General features: G+C 43.4%; 1 protein-coding gene across 1 annotated transcript in view; it reads left to right on the forward strand.

Annotated features, from left to right (window-relative positions):
• Positions 1 to 20,528, forward strand: part of SGPP2 (sphingosine-1-phosphate phosphatase 2) — a 109,355-nt gene that overhangs the window by 81,142 nt on the left and 7,685 nt on the right. The window lies entirely within an intron of this gene.

Consider the following 20,528-nt stretch of genomic DNA (forward strand, 5'->3'; position numbering starts at 1 on the left):
TAAAGTCACCTCAGAGCTCCATTTCCTGGTGTACTAGCCAGCTGCCTTGAGGTTCCAGAGCACAGGGCTGGCCATGGTTTACCACAGGGCCTACTGACCATCATAACTGGCCTAAGAAAGATGTCTCTAAAAAGGAATGGGCCCTTGCTGTTTGTGGCACTCTCCATATGAAGCTCAAAAACTGTTAGCAAAAGACCCCTGAGGGAAAGGCCGCCCTCTTGTTTCTCCTCCCGGTGCCTGGTGTTGGCAGTTGCAAGAAGGGTGGCGCGGAGGGTTGGGAAGGGCAGAAGCAGCAGAGGTGAACGCGTAGCGAGAGAGCTTGTCAGAATGCGCAGAGGCAAAGGCCTGGGAGGAAGTAAGCCCAGAGGAAACAAGCTTATGGCTACACGAGACTCGGAGAGACATCTTGCTTCCCTCCTGAAAACGCACACCCTAACTCAAAGAAAAGCAAGGGCGAGCCAAGAGCCAGTGGAGTCAGGACTGGGCCTCGGTGAGGGAAGTAAGGCACAAAATGGTGTGCCAGACAGCCCCGCAACCAAGGTAAATGATTTTAATGTAGTGCTTAAATCAAAAATGAATGTGAAAAGTTTCCATGTTAAACCAAACATCTGGGGCGCCTGGGTGGTTCAGTCGGTTAAGCATCTGCCTTCGGCTCAGGTCATGACCAGGGTCCTGGGATCGAGCCCCGCATCAGGCTCCAGTCTCCCTGCTCAGCGGGGAGCCTGCTTCTCCCTCTCCCACTCCCCCTGCTCTCTCTCTCTCTTTGACAAATAACTAAATAAAATCTTTTTTAAAAATGTCATATTTGGGGAGCCTGGGTGGCTCAGTCGTTAAGCGTCTGCCTTCAGCTCAGGTCATGATCAGGGTCCTGGGATCGAGCCCCGCATCGGGCTCCCTGCTCCGCGGGGAGCCTGCTTCTCCCTCTCCCTCTGCTGCTCCCCTTGCTTGTGCTCTCTCTCTTTCTCTCTGTCAAATAAATACATAAAATCTTTAAAAAAAAATCCACATTTCAAATAAAGTCCAGCTCTGCCCCTGAATTTGCCCGCTGCTGCTTCTCCTGCCCCATCCTCACCCCGGCCTGACCAGATCTGGAAGATTCTGCAGGAGCAGTTAGGCGCCTGGCTCCTCTCCCTCCCGAGACGCGTCCTTGCTGTCCCCGTCCCGTCACCCGGCGCATCTGGCTTCTGAGCCCACAGGGGAACGGATAGGAGAGCATTCTCGATTTGCCACACTACTGCTTCACATTAGAAAGAGGTTCTCTCCAAATACGTCCACAGACTTAAAAATGGAACCAGGCAGAAGTCTCGCGGGTGTTTTGGCATTTCTTTTATCCGGGGCTACTTTTTAAAATTTCCATAGGCTGTCATAAAAAAAAAAAAATGATCGTGAGAATTCAGGTCAACATGAAAAGCAGTGTAAACACGAGGACGTGGGGCTGCAGACGTGAGTAGAGAGCACAGAAAAGCCACCTCAAGAAAAACACAGCTTCATGTCTGGCTTTTCTTTTTCAAGTGGGTTATGGGGATAGGGAAGCAGGTATTTGTGGGGAAGATTACTTAAGCCTCTCATTCAGCTGCAGGGAATGGGCACAGCAGCTCCTTTCAGAGCATCTGTCCCAGAAGAAACTGGAGCCAAGCTGTAGCAACTTCCACCCCTACCCTGTGCCCCCATCCCACCCCCCCAGGGCTCCTTCCATAACTGCAATTTTGTTTTATAAAGGTCTGAGACCCTGACTCAGGCCCAGGCCCAGGCCCGAGTGGAGCCAGACGCATGGCCCAGGGTTCGATGGCACATAATTTCTAGTAACTGAAGGGGGCAGTTGGTTTTAACAGTAAGATCCAGTTAAATAATGGACTGGAAGTCTTCTTCCTTCAACAGCAGCTCAGTAGTTTGCTGCAGGGTGCCAGGCTGGGAGCTCGATCATTGAGATATGGAAGTAAAACAAAGCCTACCTCACCCTTTTGGGTCTCTGAGTGTTGATGGTGACAGAGGTATATGAGCTGCTGATAATTAGCCTGGAGCAGCTTGATCAGGCCGACTAAGGGGGCATGCCTCTCCCCCAGACCCCTTGCGGTTGCCAGGGACTGCCATGAGCTAATGGTTCTCAACCCTGACTGTGTATTCTCATCCCATGGAAAGCTTTGTAAAAATATCCCTGGGGGTATTTGGACACCCACATTCATACCAGCAGCATTATTCGCAATAGCTGAAGAGTGGAAATCACACACGCATGCACACACACACACACACACACACATCCTAAGCATTGGTATTTGTTCAAAGATCCTCCGTAGATTTCTATGTGCAGCCAGGGTTGAGAGCCTGATTAAACGAATTATCCTTTAGAACTGGCTACGAACCTGTGCCTGAACCAAACTGGAGCGGGAAGGTGGCAGGCAGGTGGAGACGGATGCTGTGTAGACACCCACCACGTCCATAGCATGAATTCTCTAATGGTGCGCAGCAAGGACACAAACAGCTCACACGTCATTCAGGGGGCTGCCTGCTTCATGCAAATGGTTCTCTGCCCATGAAGCAGAAGCAATTCAAGGAGAAAAGAAATTTACTTATCTCACCCCTTGAGAAATCACTCCATGTCAGAGGTGAGTGGTTTGCTTGCCAAGGTCAAGGCTTTGGGGACAGGCCCCAAGCCGGCTCCTGGGCAGGCCTCAGTGAAGCCTGAGGAGGCAGAGAACCCACACGTGGGGTCCCTGTCCTGCCAAACCAGCTCTGGCTGCACCTCAGAGAAGGGTGTCTTCATCCACCAAGATGCCTCAGCAAGAAAAGTTGGGCCCCACCCTAGCTCCTCCCTTCCCATAGTCCTTAGCCAGGCAGTCACCAAGCTGAATTAGTTCTGACTCTTAAACATTTCTTAGAGCAGCTCTCACACCACCGCCAGGATATTAGGAGTGTCTCCATCTCCTGCTGGATGTGAAGGATGACCCAGGTAGACCCAACTGTGAGTGGCAGCCATCTGGGGACCCCAGGGGAACTGACCTTTGAGAGCAGTCAGTCCCGTTCTTGGCAAAACACGGAAATAAAACATGGCGGCCCTGATGACATCCTTGAGGGGCTGATCCACCACGCCTGGGGCCACACTGCCTCTAGGCTTGTTGTTCAAGGTAAAAAGTTCATTATTGCTCAACTGATTTTTATTGAAGTCTTACATTTCCCATAGTGAAAAGTGTCCTAACCAATGATTTACAGAAACAATTTTTTGTGTATAATTTCATGTTCTCTTGGTTTGAAGAGGAAACCAATTGCAGTCAGCTGAAGGGGAGTGGTGGGGAAGGAAGAAAGACAGGGTAGAATGTCTTGGAAGGCCTGGGGCAGCTCATGGAACTCAGTATGGATGGGGCTGAGCAACAAAACCTCTGAAAGACCCAGAACCACAGTGTCTCCGAGAATGCCTTCCTGTCCCTCTGGAGGACTACTGTTTGAAGAACCCCACAACCTCTCTCTCAGATCAAAACCTTAATTTCCAGAGGTGAAACCTTGACTGCCCTGTGTGCTACCCTTGGACCAGTGAGGCTCAGGAAGAGGAGCAGGTCCCAGAGCAGAAACAAGACCCCAGGAGTCACCCCTGTGGGCTACAAAGGCAGTGCCCCGAGAACAAGGAGTAGAAAGACAACCCAGAATTCCCAAACCTAAGAAGTTACCATCTGCACAGGTCAGGACTCCTAGAGTGCAAATAACAGACACCAACTCAAACTCACTTAAGCTTAAAGGAAAATGTATTGGTTTTTATAGCCACGCTGTAGGAAGGGCAGAGGGCAGGTCGCCATTGGGAGAACAGGACTTGCAGGCTAGATCTTTGCTGGAAGTCTCCCCACTCATCCTTAAGCTTCTCTGTACATCTCTTCACATGGTGGATCCGTGCTCTTGGGCTGCCTTCTCTCTGAGGCTAGATCCAAGGAGCTCTGGGCTTAAATTCTGTTTTGTTCCTGAAAGGACTGTAGTAGAGAGAATTTCGGGAAAGTGTCTAATGGCCTGACCTGGACAGTGAGCCCATTGCTGCAATAAATGCTCTGGGAGGGTGCCGAGGACGGCGATTGGTCCTGCGGGGTAGGAGCCAGCCTGTGTGAGCAGGGGCCGTGATGGGCAGTGATGGTTAGGGTTGGGATTAGGGTTGGCCTGTGGGAGGAGCTGTTCTCCAAAATGAAATGGGTCTGTTGTCAGAAGAAAAGGGGAGACAAAGCCCTAGTGGTATCCTTTCTACATTGACATTATTTCGTTTTCTTGCTCTTCCAAGGACTCAGAAACTGGGCAGTATGCTTGTTTATGTGGGGAAAGAGGATTAGAGCCAATCAAGAAGGTTTCATGCTCAGTTTTTGGTGCCTGAGATTAATCAACTTGTACAGAATTGATTTTAAGTCTTTTGACTGATAAGGCAATTATCCCCAATATATTAACGGTAAAATTAGCCGGAATTGTTGTTGCTAGATTAGTGAATGGTTGTCCCATTATTTTGAATTTGAATTAGCTGAAATGCTGTTCTATTTTATTGTCCCTAAATTGTTTGATCTGTGGATAATTATATAGATATTGGGTTTTATTTGCTTACTCATTTATTTTTTTCCCCTAACTATTGCTTTAGTTTTGATTGCAGTTGGAGAATGTTGAAAAGGCTTCTCAAATATTAAATTATCTGCAGCCCATACAAAACTCTGTTCTGGCTTTGGACTAGAGCAGTCTTGGCGTGTTTTTTTTTTTCCAAGTTCTTTGAAACTACTTTAAAAAAAAAAAACCTTACTTCAAACTCCCCTTCTTAATATGGAAAAAAAGCTAATTGTAATATGAATTCTACCCAACCAAGCCTTACTTTCCGTTATAGGGTAAGTTAGTTACTGAGATAAAAAGGGAATTTGGTTGTGTTTCTGAGCACTCCGTTATTATGCACATTGGTTTTTCTTTACCTTGGAGAGACATATTTTTATTCTTTTATTAAAATAGAGAATTATTTCTGGTTTCATAGGTAATAAGGACTCATGGTAGAACATTCATCCTCTGTTGTTTTTAAAGTTGTTGTTGTTGTGTTTTTTTAAGATGAAATAAATCATTATTTGTTAACCACCATAGGAGAAGTGCCGACAGCCGTTTGTTAGGATGATATAAAGGGAAACTGAAGATGTTATATGCTTCTATATTAATCAAACTGAAGTTAGGGCATTTCCAGCAAGAGTTGCTTGTGGTATGTATTCCTAACAATAAAAGTAGGTAAATTAATTTTTCATCTGCTTTCTCCACACTGTCCAAAAAGCCACAGTTGGGGCTCAGTTTTCTGTCTGTCCTGCAAGTGGGAGGTGAGCAGGCTAGCCCGAAGTGCTCTGAATCCAGGAGGGGAGCCAGACTGAGCCTTGAATGCAGCCCGCCGAAGACTGGCAAAGACAGAAGGTGGTCCACGCACTAGAATCGTGCAGAGGCCAGAGGTCCCTCGTGGGCAGTGAGCCAAAATGTAAAGGGCCGCAGCAGGCAGGCACAGACTAGTATGGGGCCAGTTGGTCTCAGACCAGAAGCCTCGTCCATCCTTCCTGCTGCAGTAGAAACTGGTTGGCCTCAGAAGCTGTTCCAGTGTTGTAGGTTGTCAGACCTGAGGGCGTGTGACAATTAACTGACAATTAGCCCGACTCTCCAAGGCTAATGGCTGGGCAGCCAAGCCAAGTGGGTGAGGCCAGCAGCTGTGAGATGGTCCATTGAGGTGGAGTCAGCCAGGCACGGTGGCCATGGGGAAAACAGGTCAGGGACAACCTCCCAGAAGTGTCCTTAAATCCCGGACTGCTGAAAAGGGAGCTTGGATAAATGCTTAAAGTCTAGATTGTGTCGAGAACGCCTTCACTTTTGCCAAATAAATAAAAACAACCACATCCAGGGATGGAGCACAGCGTTGAGATCTAGCCCCACGGGGTTATACTTGTGTTTTAGGTGAGTTCCAGTTACTCGTAATGTAAGGGCAAGAGATTGGATTAAACCTTCCACAGAAGCCCAGTCTCCACCTGTTTCTTTTATTAGGTATTTGCCTTTGGGATGATATAGTGTGCTACAGTTTCATTGAAGGGTGAAGTGTTTCTATAAGCTTATAATCGTATGCCTCTCTTAAGAGAAAATGCGCTGTCTTCAAAATCTGTGTGATCAACTTTTGTAAAATGAATCAGACCTTCCCATTTATTTACATGATTTTTTTTAAGATTTCATTTATTTATTTGAGAGAGAGAGAGAGTGCATAAGCAGGCAGAGGGAGAGGGAGAAGGAGAGGGAGAAACAGACTCCTGCTAAGCAGGGAGCCGGATGCGGGGCTCGATCCCAGGACCCTGAGATCATGACCTGAGGCGAAGGCAGACGCTTAACTGAAGGAGCCACTATTTCAAGGTAAAGAAATAGGTGCCTCTATATACAGGATTTTTAAAAGAGATTCTTTGGCCCCTTGGGAAAATATATATACAGATTTCTCCCATAATACTCACTTCTGCTATGACATTCCAGAAAATATTGGCATGCACTTGCCAATGCACTTTATTGTTGCAACTTTCTACATCATTACTGGTTTGTCCTACCAGTGGGCCAAAGGGAAGAAGAGGTGGAATGATCTGCTATGATCCTCAACTAACCACTGAAACCTGAAAATGGAGCCTATTTTTAAATCAAATTCAGTCATAAGAAAAAAAAATTTGGTTCAATAAATTATTCACCTTCAGATGACAGATGTAGAAAGGAAGAATCCTACACATTTAATATCAGTAGGTCAGAGCTGCAGAGGCAGAAGCAAATCCAGTGTGCTCAAGGTGAGGTGACTTGGACTCAGGCAGGAAGCCTCTTCTACTTGTCACGCTACCTCAAAAACTGGAAAAATTAGAAAGAAAACATTAATGAATATTTATGGAGGCTTAAAATAGAAAAAGGCATGATGTGAAATGTAACAATCCACAAAGAAAAGTTAGAAGAGCTGACTACATACATTTTTTCACTTCTGTTTATAAAAAAAATCAAAAGTCATCATTAAGGGACGCCTGGGTGGCTCAGTCAGTTAAGCATCTGCCTTTGGCTCAAGCCGTGATCCCAGAGTCCTAGGATCGAGTCCCGCATCGGGATCCTAAGGAGCCTGCTTCTCCCTCTGTCTGCCACTCCCCCTGCTTGTGCTCTCTCTCTGACAAATAAATAAATAAAATCTTTTAAAAAAAGTCATCGTTAAAAACATAAATGTAATAAATGATAGACAATTATTATAAGGAATCAAGAGCAGGCAATAACAAGAACAGGCAATTCCCAAAAGAAAAAAATTAAAATGTCCAGTAAGCATAAAGAATCAATCTTACCTGTATTTACAGGGATGTAATAGAAGTCATGAAGGACAGGTAAAAGTGAGATGCCATTTTAAAATTTTTGCTTGTGAGAGTGGTGAAAAATAAAATCAATCATTGATGATAAGGAGTTGAGTAAAGGGATATTCTCATAAGGGGACCTTTTGATGTAATATGTATCAAAAACAGTAAAATGTGTGATGCATGCCTTTTCCAAGTATTTATCCTAAAGAATCATTGAACATATTGGTGGTATGTTCTTTAAAAATAGTGCAGCATTGGGCACCTGGGTGGCTCAGTCAGTTAAGCGTCTGCCGTAGGGCTCAGGTCATGATCTCAGGGATCGAGCCCCGCATCGGGCTCCCTGCTCAGTGGGGAGTCTGCTTCTCCCTCTCCCCCGCCCCCACCCATGCTCTCTCTTGCTATCTCTCTCTCTCTCAAATAAATAAAATCTTTTTTAAAAAATTTAATAAAAATAAAGATAGTGCAGCATGAACAATAACTTAAATGTGCAACAATAAGGGATTGCCCAATTAAACTATCCATCAAGACCTGGAACAACATTCAGTTATTTAACATTATGTAATTAAGTATTTATTGATAAAGCAGTTATTCATAATCTCTAAACTCTGGAAACAACCCAGAGAGATACCCTTCAGCCGGTGAATGGATAAGCAAACCTCCACAGGATGGATTACACTCCGCAGTAATGTGGAGCAAACTCTTAGCGGTTGGTTCTCATGTGAATTATGCTCACTGAGAGAAGCCAGACTCAAAAGGCTGTGTATTGTATGATTAATTTCTATGACATCTGGAAAAGGCAAAACTATAGTGAGGGACAAAAGATCAGTGGTTGCCAGGAGTTGGGGGTGTGGGAGGGCTTGTCTGGAAAGGAGAGGCATGAAGGAGTCTGGCGGACGACGCCATTGTTCCATGTCCTGAAGCTTGTGGTGGTTCTCGCAACCTGGGCGTGTGTCAGAACTCAGAACTGTGAACTGAAAGAGGTGAATTTTAGTAGATGTAAATTTAAAGATTTAATTGCGCTCCGAAATATGAGAGAAAGGCAGACTAGGGGGAGAGGGAGAGAAATATAACTCATAGAGGAATAAAAGCTGAAGAGACTCCAATTTTTTAAAGAAGTTCTAGAACTCGGAAATCTGTTAAAATGTATCAGGTGAAAAAAGCAGGGTACTCCCCTCTGTTGCATTTTGCACAAAGTTCCATGGAACAGTTGTCTCATGAGATTCTCTGGTAAGAATCAAAAAAATCCTGGAAGCAGTTGGTGCCAGGCCTTCTGCTCCTCCTGACCCCGATACACAAGAGTCTCCCGAGGTTCTTAAACATTTAAAGTAAAACCAGTGTAACGTCGCTCACCCACCCAAGGCTCTATCCCATTTTATACAGTGAAGGAAATTCTTTTTTTTTTTTTTAATTTATTTATTTGCCAGAGAGAGAGAGAGAGAGCGCACAAGCAGGGGGAGTAGGAGAGGGAGAAGCAGGTTCCCTGCTGAGAAACGAGCCCAATGTGGGACTCGATCCCAGGACCCCGGAATCATGACCTGGGCCGAAGGCAGACGCCTCATCGGCTGAGCCACCCGGGCGCCCCTACCGTGAAGGAAATTCTAAGTGCTTGCTTTAAAATGCATTATAGGTGTGCCTCTGGCCAGTTCTCAATTCCTGCTGAGAAAATTTCTGATCTCAAATTGATTTATGATTTATTTTTGCCGCTTTGTAGGTTTCTGGACTGCCTCCGTCCTGACATCTATTGACGGGCGCTTAGTAAATGCCAATTAAACAATAGAATTTTATTAAAAACAAAAACACAACCTAGGACTCTAGATTGGAGGGAAAAAATAGAATCAACTCTAGGTATTTTAGCAAAGGGAACTGAAACACGGGGAATGTGGTCCTCACAGACTGCGGGAAGGGCTTGACAGGCAGAGAGAGCCCGTGGCTGCTGCTGGCCCCCAGGAGCCCTAAGGGCCAGTGCCCCCCACCCTCGTGATCCCCGCCCCTCACACTCACCAACCGCATGAACGGATGCTGGGCTGAGTCCAGCCACTGTAACCGCGGCCACAGATGCCTCTAGAAAGCTAGGAGCCCGTGACAGACACCGAAATCCTTAGACAAGATGCTGCAATTCACGTTGCTGGGACTTCACCAGGACACAGAGGAAGCAGAGGAAGGCGGCTTCCCCGACTGCGCCTGGATGGGGGGACCTGCCTTCCGGAGGAGCGGCGGGAACGGCGTCTTTAACTTCTCCATGTCCCCAGTTCAGCGGGAGGTGGGAATGGACACAGGGGACCAGCTGACCATTTCCATCAGGCTTTGGGATCCTTGTTCCCATTGTCATCTAGTTTCTTCTAAGCAGACTCTGAAAAACTCTGCTCACGGTAATTTCCAAGAAGCGGGTCTCCTAGGGAAACCTGTTTTGCCAACAGAAAAGGCAAGAGTGTGAATTTCCTGACCTTTCTTTCTTTTAACTCACTGACAAATATTTCTATTTCAGTAGATGTAAGGACGCTTGAGAGATTTTCATTCAAAGTCTCTTAGGTGACTGTGCATTTGCATGTGTGAAGACCACTTGATTAGCAGTAAGAGCAAACTATGGTTCAGGCGTGTGGTGGGTTGTAGTCACCCTTTGACTGTTAGGCTCTTGAGGCTAAGAATCTTACTTTCCTCACCTTCATATTCTCCGAAATTCCCACCAGAGTGCCTGATAGTAAGTGCACGGTAAAAACTGAGTGGTATGCATAATCATCTGTAATCTGTTCACAAATCGGCATTTTCTCTTTTATTTCTTTGTGCTTTATCGAGTTGGATTTGACAAGATTCATCTGTTAGTCTGCATACTGCATTCACCATAGGAGGAGGCTGGCTCACATCGTCTGATACGTGTTCAACATTATTTCCCTCTGCCTGAAAGAATAAACTCGTGAACTTTGGCTAGAAGTGTCACTGCCACAGTAAATACCGTGTGAGTTTGGCTGCTCTGTTTCGAGCTTCTCGAACTCCCAGAGTCAAATGTGGCAGGCGTCTTGCTGTGGGAGAAGGGACCATGGAGTGGGCATCAGCAGCATGAAGCTGAGGCTCCCTGAGGGCCCAGTTCTTAAAGGAAGGGTGTCTGAAGACAGGCCACTCAGTACCTCACACGTTTCTTTTAATAAATAGGATGATGATGCAGCCAGGGATGAGGAAGAAGGTTCTGTAGTTCCTAACGGACTTGAGAATTTCATGGAGAACCTGGTGCCTGGATATAGGTGTGTACGTGGTACCTAGAAGAGAGGGAGAGATAAGTAAGCAGCCCCCAGGTAACCACCACCCAGGTCACGGTACATAGAGCATTACCGGTACCTCAGAAGTGCCCCCCACGTCCTCTACACCGTACCCCTTCCAGGTACCCCCTCCCCAGATCTCTGACCCCATCTCTTAGTGGAACTCCTGGTAAATGGAATTATACACTAGGCATTCTTCTGTCTTGGGCTCCTTTCACTTACCATTTTCTTTGTGATATTCACCCATGTTGTTGCAGGTAGCTTTACTTCATTAATGTTCATTGCTGGATAGTATTAGAATGTACGACTATATCACACTTTATCCGTCTTGTCACCGATGGATATTTGGGATTGTTTCCAGCTTGAGGCTATTGTAAATGATGCTATTCTGAACTTCCTTTGACGTGGCTGTTAGTGCGAGTACGTACATCTAGCTATCGAGTATAAATGTAGAAGTAAAATTGCTAGGTCATAAGGTAGGCTCAGCTTTAGGATACACTGTTGTGTCTTCTGAAGAATTATGACGATTTCCACTCCTATCGGTGGTATATGAGATTTCCAGTTCTCCGCATCTCTGCCCTCCCTCCTGATGTCAGCCATTCTCATTGTAGTCGTGTGAGGGGGTATGTAATTGTAGCTCATTGTGCTTTTATTTTGATTTCTCTGATGAATCATGACAGCCCCTTTTCATATGTTTATTAGCCATTTATGTATCCTCCTTTGTGGGGTGCCTATTTGTCTTTTGACCTTTTTTTTTTCTGGGTTGCTCGTCTGTATTGGTGAGTCACTAGTTGGATATATGTACAGTATTGCAAATTTCTTTTCCCATCCTGTGGCTTGCCTTTTTTGCTCTATTAGTGGTAATTTTAGGTAAAGAGAAGTTCTTAATTTTAACATAGCCCAATGATCAAACTTATGTTTACAACTTTTTGTGTCCTGTTTAAGATACTTTTGCCTATCACACGGTCTTAAAGATATTCTCTTGAGAAGATTTATTATTTTGCTTTTCTTATTTAGATCCGCAGTCTACTTGGAATTGATTTTTGATCCATCTGTGTTCTATAGGAATACCCAATATGCTCAGCGCCATTTGTAAGGATTGTCCTTTCTCCATTTACTGAAGCATTAGTTTTGTCATAAATCAAATGACTGTTGACATTCCCTATGTATATACACTCTACTCTCTTGTGTCGGTTTGTCTTCATGCCAATACCACCTCCTTCTTTATGGTAGCTTTGTAGTAAGTCTTGATGTCAGGTGGTAAAAGTCCTCCAACTTTGGTCAAGTATTGTAACTCTCCTGGTTTTACAAGTATTGTAACTCTCTATGGGCTTGTTAGAAAATCTTTACAGTTCTTTTAGTGGTTACCCAAGAGATTACAACATGCATCCTTGATTTATGAGAGTCAAATGCAAACTAGGACCTTTACCACTCCCTGGGAGGAGTGAGTCATTAAATGAAATTCAATTCTACATATATTTAAAGCCCACAAGAACTTATTTTTATTGTTTTATAGTGAATGTATATTTAGGTTCGTCCATGTATTTATTCTTTCTTTTGTTCTTCATTCCTTCCTACAGTTCTGTTCGTCCATGTGGCATCTCATTCTTTCTGCTTAAATTGTCTATTTAGTGTTTCTTTTAGCATGTTTATGCTGGTAATGAGTTCTCTCAGTTTTTGTTTCTTTTGGAAATGGCTTTGTTTCACTTTGTTTTTTGGAGGGTATTTTTGCTAGGTATAGAATTCTTTGTGTCCTTTCCTTCAGTGTCCCTGAACTGGATTCTTGCCATTTCCACTTGCCCACAGTGTGCACTAAATCAGTGTAGCCAGCTTGGTCAGGTAGCAGTTTCCAGATCTCATGTCTGCCAAGCAAGGATGACTATTCTTAGAGATATGGATAATCCATCAGATTAGGCTTTTTGGAGGACATTTTGCAGAATATATGGATGTCTGAAGTGTACATTCTTAGTCTTCTGGGCTTCTAGCCCAATTCTAGGAGTTTGCTCTAAAGCATATAATTTCACAAGTGTAAAAGTGAAAATAACAGCATTTATTTTTTTTTAAAGATTTTATTTATTTATTTGACACAGAGAGACACAGCGAGAGAGGGAACACAAGCAGGGGCAGTGGGAGAGGGAGAAGCAGACTTCCCGCAGAGCAGGGAGCCCGATGCGGGGCTCGATCCCAGGACTCTGGGATCATGACCTGAGCCGAAGGCAGACGCTTAACGACTGAGCCACCCAGATGCCCCAGCAAACATTTATAAAGTGATCTGCTGGGCACCATTCTAAATGCTTTGCATGCATTAACTACCTCATAAGGCAGCTGACTACCTCATAGCAACTCTACGAGAGAGGTGCCATTGTTATCCCAGGCTTACAGAGGAAGCATAGAGAGGTCAAGTAACCTGACCAGGGTTCTATAGCTGGTAAGAGATTGGACTGAGATTGAAAATCAAGCAGTCTGACTTCAGAATTCATGCTTTTAATTACCATTCTGTACTACCCCTCCAGGATGTTATTAATGCATTTAAAAGCAAACAATGTGAATATACTAAATGTCCATCAATCAGATCTAGTTAAGAATAGTATTTCCATAGAGTGGAATGTTCTATAGCCATTAAAGTAATACAGTTCTGTAATCATGAAAAGATTTGGATGACATATTGTCAATGAAAAAAAGCTTTGGAACTCTATGGAACAGCTCATAGAGTATGGCGCCATTAGTTGTGAAATTGTGTGTGTCAGGAGGTGGTTACGGACAGAGGCCTCGGCAATGCACTTGTAATAGTGAGCCTGACTTGTTTTTGACAAAAACAGTAAAACTATTTTTGTTTAATGGACAGAGACTGCATCTTCCTCTTCCTCTATCCTCCTATATTTCTTGGTATAACCAGTTGAAAATAAAAGAACATGATGGCTATTGAATGGATGAATTAATAAATATTTGAGCTCTATTATTATTTACATGAGGATTTCCTACAAGGAAGATTTGAGACTGGACTGTCATGAACAATAGAACAATAACTCCTCTTGGACTGGGTACTTGCATTTCTTAGTATTCCCCTGAACTGCCCTTTTTTTTTTTTTTTTTTTGGAAACAACACAATATGGATTTTGGCAATCACACAAATACATGAGTTTCAAAGGGCTTTGAGAATCAATCAAATTGGCAAACCATTGATTAGCAAAATCCCTCATAGTTGCTGTAATCCTACCACCCGAACCTGATTGAAAAAGGAAAGCAAGTTCTCAGCAAAATTACTATCTGTCCATCCCTTCCTGTGGTGCTATTTCAAAATGAGAAGTCCACCTCGAAGAGTTGAGTTGGGCTGAACCACAACGCTTGCAGGAAGCAACAGCAGTGTTTCTCCAGCCACAAAGGGCAAAGGAACTGTTTATCCATTGCAGCCATAAAAGTGCCCGAGAATTGGTTTGATTACCCAAGTCTGCCCTGCTGCTGATCTGACGGACCCAACTGGGGCACAGCAGACAGATGGAGAGGGGTCGAGGAGCTGCCTTGCGTCCTGTCCTCTGAAAATCACCATAAGCTCCAGAATTTAATTTTGATCTCGAAACACCACTGAGGTCTGTGTTTATAGATGTCTGTGGGAATGTTCCTTAAAACATGCTCACTTGCGGGCGCCTGGGTGGCTCAGTTGGTTAAGCGACTGCCTTCGGCTCAGGTCATGATCCTGGAGTCCCGGGATCGAGTCCCGCATCGGGCTCCCTGCTCGGCGGGGAGCCTGCTTCTCCCTCTGACCCTCCCCCCTCTCATGTGCTCTCTCTCTCTCTCTCATTCTCTCTGTCTCAAATAAATAAATAAAATCTTTAAAAAAAAAAAAACATGCTCACTTGGGAAAGGAAGTAAATACTTCATGTATCATATTTTCAATGCACACAAGTCTTCCCGTAAGTGTGGCAATTGACTTGGTTCTTAAAAAAACAAACAAACGAAAAACCTGGAAACCTCCATAAAATTATTTCATGTGCATAGATTGATGGCACAGTTTGCTTTCCACACCATACCCCAAGCTCTACCCGCACTTGTGAAAACAAGAGGGTCGCCCATGTACCACAATCTTCTGCCTCATTGTATCCTGGCTCTCGCTTGTAATAAAGTTGCATTGGCTTTGCTGCCTTCTCACTTGGCACACACTTAGTGACAAGGAAGTGAAAATCCTGTAGTTGGGATCGTGCAGCCTCATCATGGACACCGCAGGGCCATATCTGACATCACCAAGACAGTCCGCAAAGCAAGACTGGTATTTTCCCGGTCTCCTGATCTCTAGTTCCTACTGTGACGTAAGGGCCGCCGACTATGCCCTCCAGAAGATCTGTGTTTGCACAGGGAGCCAGGACTCGAGGGTTCAAGCCAGCGTTTCCTAAGGTCAATGACAAAGGGCTGGGACAGATTTTCTTTTCCTCTAAATGTGAGCACCCCTGTTACTAGGCCAACAAAGAATTCTCAGATCTTTCTCTTGTACCTCTTTGTACACAAGAGTTTCTACATCAGAGTATCACCTTAGGACTTTTCAAAAGCTGTACTATGACTTTCAGGTATGGTACTCCTATAATCCAGAAGTTTTAGTCCTTTGTGTGTGTTTCAGAGAAGCCCTCCAGCAGCTATGACCTGCCATATTCACTATGAAAAGCCCACGTCAGCCTCAGGGGTTTAGCAAGGTGAGATTGTCCCCTGACCAGCAGCCTCAGCATCCCCTGGGAGCTGGTTAGAAATGCAGACTCTCAGGCCCCACCCAGACCCATTGAATCAGAACGTGCCTTTTAAGAAGCCTCCCAGCAGATTCTAATGCAAGATACAATTTGAAAAGGCACGAAACGGCCTACCTACAATATCCCAGCAAATATGGGGACAGTGCCAATTAAATTTCAACCTGCATGGACCTGTTCAATTACATTACATTGAACATGACTTTCTTCTGTTCTCTTGTTGCTCAGAGGCCCCTCTGCCCACCCAGACTGGAGAAACATCGCTTAAATGTTTGACAGTGCCTTTTGTGTTTTCTAGCAGATTGCCCTCCCCTATACTTGTCATTCTAACAGGCTGCTTAGCAGTTGTCAAAAATGATGTTCTAACCTGTCTCAAAGCTTGTTTGATCTCCTATCATAAGCCCGTTGACCTGCCAAGCCTTGTGATTCATTATGGTTAGAGCTGTGCATATTAATGCGAATTTATGGGTGGGGGAATTTTGTCTGCTTTGTGAAGATCTCCTGTTTGGACTTGTTAGATTCTGTGAAGCCAAGACAAGCAAGTGATTGTTTCCTAAATCATGCCGCATATGGACTAAAATTTAGAAATATATACCTAAGTATCTATTTAGCTAATATTGATATTGTAAAAAGCACGCAGTAGTATCTTATTATATCATCACATTAAGAAACATAACACCTGCCTTTTTTACTTGTTGAGCAAAGCCGTGCCATTTAAAGAGATATACACAGAAAAACAAGGTAACAGTGGTGGTCGTTTTATGGAATATACATATTCAGTCATCCAGGATAATTAGTCAAATGACCAAACATTGAAATAATTATTTACTTGCTAGGGTATCATTTTAAATGGTAAAATCCTAACTCTTGGCCAAACAAAAAATGTGTCTAAGATTTTATTCAACCGATTAATTAATGAAGGAAATGGCCTTCATAGCCTTCATTAATAGAATAGCCTCGTTAGTAGAACTAAGTATTTATAGATAATTTAATAAAGAAATATTACTTTGAGACTGCGGGGTTATATACAGAATTGGTTACTGTCTTATAGGGCAACAAACTGTAATCAGTTTGGGGTTATCATTTCCGCTGGACAGAAATTGTTTGCGTCTCTACCAAAGAAAAATCTATCAACTAGCCTGTCACGTTATGAAGTCTGAGACCTCTATCTAATCCGTAGTAAACAGTGAACAGAGTGCTATCCCTTCTATAATCCTTGGGTGGCCTTTTCCCCCATATGACATTGAAATGAAGTTTTTTTTGCCTCATGTCCAAGTTTTATGTCATTTTTCTTAACACACTTACCGAAAGCCATTTTCTGTTACAAAAGTTCGATGTAATTTCTAATGAAGGTTTAAATGTGCTCACTTAGAAAGTGAGCATTTATTTCAAAATTGCAGAAGGTGAAAGGTGGCATACTTTCTTCTACCTCTGTAGTCACTCCTGAGCTTGATGAGTTTTCAAAAAGTCCTTTTCAAAGCTTTCTCTTTATGGCCATAGATTCCCATGCCTAGTGATCCTTAGTCCTAGACTTCTGCTTGGATATCAGGTGGCTTTAGACAACAGTTGTGGCAAGGAGGGGCATCAGTGACAGAGTGCCCACGCAAAGAGCCACAAAGATCAGGAGGTTCGACCGCTTATGTTCACCCCATGTGGCAAGGTAAATCTCCCTGCTTTTGCTTGATTCCTGTGAGCTTTGGTGTGTCTCAATAGGAAATTAATATTTTTTGAACTTATGCATTCACTCTTCCTCCCCTATACATATGCTAATCACATAACATGTAGGTTTCTCTCCGTAATCATTCATATTCACATTCATGAACAGCATTGCCTCCCTCTTGCCATTTGGCTTCTACTGAATCTCATCTGCATGATTCTCAGAAATTGAACTAATTGTGAGCCAGCATGGAAGTGAGTAAGTATTCAGAGTGTGTTAACTAGGAAACATTGATCGATAACTACAAGTTATTTTCTAGAATAACTGTAGGAGTTTAGGTTTGTTTTTTTTTTTCCCAGTTTGTTTTAACGTCAGGGTCTGCTCGCATTGAGAGCATTCAGGGCGTGTACAAAGAAGTGGGTCTTGGCTTTTCCTCTGCTCCTGGCTGCAGCCTGCTCTGTGAAGGCAGCCAAGGGCAGAGAGGGCCCTTCACATTCTCAGCGGGAGACCTGGCTGAGGGGAAGATGCCAGAATCATAGAGTTCTCGGCATAAATAGTTCCAAGATCTGAATGCATTCTTTCCTAACAATTGAATGAATGGGTTTCTTCTCCCCCCTTCTTTCTAGTTAGCTAACCTTGTGTTGTCTTGGTCTGCTCAATAGCATTCTTCAGTGAAGATGTTTGGAAATGGAATGTGAATTTGTGGCAGTAAGCTGCATATAGGATCGGGATGTAGGGTCAGAATTGACAAACACTGGCCGTTCTCAGGGTGGGGGCCTGTGGCTGAAATATCTGGAGATGTTGACCCGGAGGAGTGTTTCTGTTTGGCTAAGAATAAAAACACTGTTTGATGTGTTTCTATAAGCACTCGCTGAAGTTTGTCCTGATGCTTGGGCTAGCTTGATTAGCATTCTTTCCTGAACGCTCCAGATTGCCTGTCTTTATTTTTGTTTTCTGTAATGAGACATAATAAAGCGCAAGCTTTTATCTAAGTACTAAGTTTTATAACTGAAAATGGGAATAGGTACAAAAATCATTGTTCTGCATTTTAACTTTGGAAAATGTTAGTCTCGTGTAATGATTTTTTTCCAAATAATTTCAAAAGTTTTCTTTAAACCCGGGATGGTAAATGGAATTAAAGGTTCATTATATTTTGAACAATGTGCTCGGTCAGGTAGCCCTGACTATGGATCTTATGTGCCTTTATTTTAAATGGTAGCTACATCCTGGAGGAATGGTAGGTTGACTACCATATAGATGCTTGGGGGTGTTTCCCTTTTTGGCATGATATGAACATTTATAAGCATCAGTTAATTATTTCTGTTTTCATCTATTTTGAAACATTCTGATTTTAACATCCTGATTTCTTCACCTGGATTACATTTTTATTATAATAAAATAACAGGTGTTGACTAGAAAATTTACAAAATACTGCAAAGCATGGAGAAGATAATCATCATCTGTAATATGCAAACAGAAAAAAACCGCTTTTTAACATTTTAGTTGATTTCTTTGTGGTATTTTACCCATGCATGCAAGTATGTGTTTCTATAAAACTAGGAGCATCCTTTATGCAAAGTTTGTATTCTGCTTAATATTATCTCACTTTTGGTTACTTTGAAACCATAAAAAATAAGGCTCCAGAAAAGTATCTTCTCAAATGTAAAATGTTCATGCTATATTATTACATATTTTTATCTTATGCCTGATTTATGTCTTTCTAGATTCTTATTATGATGCATGCCCCATTCCTTGTGCTATTTTTGCTTGTTTGTGTTTCTGGATTGTTGTGGAGCACCTGTTACTTTTTGAACTTAATTGGAATGAACTGAACTAACCCAACAAGAGTCATCCCTCTACACAAGTCTTTGTGAACAGCTTTTTTATTTATTTATTTATTTATTTATTTATTTATTTATTTATTTATTTATTGTAGAATAAACTCTTAGGAGTGGAATAATTGGGTCAAGGTGGTGAATATTTTGTACACTTCACAGTCTAATTATGTACTATGGTGAGGAGTTTTAAGCCTTTTTTTTTTTTTTCCCATAGTGAGGAATATCTCTTCTGCCATTTTTGTCCTCACGTCTTTCCTTACCATGCTTTCGGCACCATTCCCTTTTCCTGATCTCCTGTGCCGTTCACATCTCCCTCTAAACCACACATGCCTTTCCCTCTCTTCTCTCTGCCCCGCCTGTCACGTCCACCTGCTCAGGACAGCATTGTCCCGGGGCTGGCTGTTGGCTCCCCACCTCTGCCCTGTGCTCTCTGCCCTGTGCCCTCTGCCCTGACCTCTGCCCATGGCCCGTCTTCGCCTTGCCAGAGACCTGGGAACTGTTTTCTCTCTGGCTCCGTGTACTGTGCCGAATGGTAGAGGTTCCAAAGAAATCACCTCCTCATTTAGAATGCGCCCAAATCAAAACAGCAGATGCAATTCTGAGATGGAGATTTTTGTCAGTTCCTGTAGTTTCAGTAGCTTGAGAAAAGTAATATAAAAAGTTGTTCTTGAATTTTCAAGCATTAGAGACCTTATTTTTAGAAGCTGCTTAGGATCACTTTATTACTAGAAATTTAGAGCCGCAAATTGGAACGCTCACTTGAGATGGTTCAAGTATTTTCCTTAAAAAAATATCTAAATGTCTTAATTACAATATCACGTTTTGTGGCAGAAAATCGAACCATGTGGCTAGAAGGAACAAACTCTATGCCAGCAGCCATGTTGGCTAAGATTATTTTTGCCTCAAATGCTAGGGCTGTGGACTAAGAGTCTAGTCTCCTGATGCATTGGAGAGGAACAGAATTAGCTTATGAAGAACATTCCAACCAGATGTCTGGGAATTGCTAACTGCAGTTACAAAAAAGACAGAAGGAAGGAAGGCAAGCAAATTTTCTTCCATGTATTGAAACAATGGGTATTAACTATTATGGATATTCAGGTTAAGAGAAAGACACTGAATTCTCCTAATCACTATGAACTGAGTATCTGCTGAGAATCTCTATTGTAGAAGCCTTGAGGATAATGCCAAGATGCAAGAGAATGTGCCCTTGCTGATCAGAGTCTTGTAATCAACTTGGGGGAAAAGCATGCAGATACATGACCACAGCAAAGGCAAGAGAAGGGAAGGGCTTTCTGAGTGATATTAAGCAAGGGCCTTCACATTCAGTTCAGGGAGAGGTTATTTCCAACTGCGGTGATACACGAGATATTTGGGAAAGGAAATAGCTTTTGAGCCAAGCCTTCGATGCACTGATATGATCTTGATAGAGATGGTTAAAGTGTACGGTACATACAAGGAATGCAAACCTAGGGGATTGAATTGTACTGAGCATGTTTGGGGAAAGCAAGCAGCCCTATCGGACTGCAGTGGAAAAGTTCAAATGGGAAAGCAGTGAGCGAAAACCCTAGAATGATAGACTAATCAAACCCATATCACGCTGGACTCTCTCAATCTGTAGGCTAGTATTTCTCAGGGTTTTTATCTGGGCCTTGCTACCTCAGCATTAGGTCGGGTGTTAAATGCAGACTCCTGGGCCCACTTCAGTCCCCTGAAATCTGCAACGCACGGGAAGA

Source organism: Mirounga angustirostris, unplaced genomic scaffold (genome assembly GCF_029215605.1).
Source record: "Mirounga angustirostris isolate CCGP_5_RB_7025 unplaced genomic scaffold, mMirAng1.0.hap1 SCAF_3, whole genome shotgun sequence".
Classification (NCBI taxonomy): Eukaryota; Metazoa; Chordata; class Mammalia; order Carnivora; family Phocidae; genus Mirounga; species Mirounga angustirostris.